This window comes from Octopus bimaculoides, chromosome 27, assembly GCF_001194135.2.
Source record: "Octopus bimaculoides isolate UCB-OBI-ISO-001 chromosome 27, ASM119413v2, whole genome shotgun sequence".
Classification (NCBI taxonomy): domain Eukaryota; kingdom Metazoa; phylum Mollusca; class Cephalopoda; order Octopoda; family Octopodidae; genus Octopus; species Octopus bimaculoides.
The window spans coordinates 386239-388126 of NC_069007.1; the positions used below are offsets into that span (position 1 = coordinate 386239).

Consider the following 1888-nt stretch of genomic DNA (forward strand, 5'->3'; position numbering starts at 1 on the left):
TATATATATATATATATATATATATATATATATATATATATTTAATTTGCCTGTAAGGCTGGTATTCGCTTGCCACTAGTGATGGCATTTTGATAATAGCCTCGCTCTCGTATTTACTTATATGTATGTATAAACATCTGTATATATGCATGTACTCTTTCTCTTTCTCTCTCCTACACACACGCATACGCCGCGCTCTCCCACTCATATCTCCGTACCATAAAAATAGACGACAGTGCATATTTCACCATTAAATATCATATGTCATTTGCCATACATTTAACATCTTTTCCATTCTCTTAAATCTGTCTCAATTTCACATACTTCAATGATTTACCTATTACCATAATTTCTTCGAAATGTTCTGTTCTCCCACAGATTCTACTGAAATTCTACCAAAATAAAACTTAACTCGGAAAAAGTTCTTCTACAATAATAACAACAACAACAACAACAATAACAACAATAATAATAATAATAATGATGATAACAGAAGGGGCTACACAATGAATTCCCTGCAGTCAAACCGAAGTTGCTGGAAAATTTGTGGGATTGGCTGAAGAAAGGAACCATTAGAAAAAAAACAAACAAACCAAGAGTAGAATATTGGCAGCGTAAGACGAAGCTTTGGTCACGAGCTGGAGTGTGAACCTTTGGAATGAACAAGTGTCTGCGCCGTGTCGCATCTGCAATAGTGTGAACGAGACCATTGTCCATTTCATGAACGAATACCTTAGACTTGTCCAAAATCCACTACAAGTTGTGGCGACACGATCAGGTAGCGAAAGTGCTACATTGGAAACTGCTAAAAATAGGGGCTAGAGAGAGACAAGACGTGGTATGAGCACAAACCGCAGATAGTGGAGGATTCGGAGATTAGCAAAATCGCCTGGGATTTCCCAATCCAAACAGAACAGGTGCTAGAGCATAACGGTGGTGGACAAGATGCACCACAATTGCTATATAATTGGTGTTGCATGACCCTTTGACCCACGAATGGTCAAGAAGGAAAGCGAAAAGATAGACAGATACAACCCTCTTAAGTATGAAATAGCCTGGCTATGGAAAATGAAGGAGGTTCTTCCTCTATTGGCAAGAAATCTTGAAATAAACTGAATAATGACATACATGCATTCTTATATATATACATACATACATACATATATATATATATATATATATATATATATAAAATACATAAAAGCTTATATGTATGTAAGTATATGTGTACATATTACTACATGCTTATACACACGCGCACACACACACACACGGTTTTACCTCTTTTCTATAGACATGGAAGTTTGTCAAAATGCAAAGTTTGAATAAAAACCATTGCATATATATTTGTAAGTTTTCATCCAGAACATTATAGTAAATCTCACTTAATCACATGGTTCTGTGGTTTTAAAGAGAGCCAAAAAGTATTTCATGAAATTGCAACATGTATATAACTTCTAGGAACTGACATTCAAATAATCGTCGTAAATGTTTAAGAAAAAAAAAATTGTCTTAAACTTTTTCGTTAGAACCGTCCAATCTGTCCATTTCTTGTCTCTTTCATTCCTCGCGGAATGTATAGAAGAGTATTCACTGGATATCGAATTTAAGACTGACACTTGCTTTACAAAGTTTTGTGACATTGTTATTTTCTGTGCTTCTGAAATAGCGACGTTTCAATTTTCCCTGCATCGAGGTTCCATAATATTTATTCACGACTTTGACTGGTGGAAACGATCTGTGCGTCGAAGATAATTGCTTCGGCTTTGCACGGCTGATCGCGAGAACATGAGTTTTATATTACATACACATCTATATGTATGTGTGTGTGTGTTTACGTGTGTGCCTGTGTATGTATATAATATAAATATATATATATATATATATA

General features: G+C 35.0%; 1 long non-coding RNA gene across 1 annotated transcript in view; it reads right to left on the reverse strand.

Annotated features, from left to right (window-relative positions):
- The window catches only part of LOC128250965 (uncharacterized), a 701915-nt gene that overhangs the window by 77531 nt on the left and 622496 nt on the right, over nucleotides 1–1888 (reverse strand). The gene's annotated exons all lie outside the window — the stretch shown is intronic.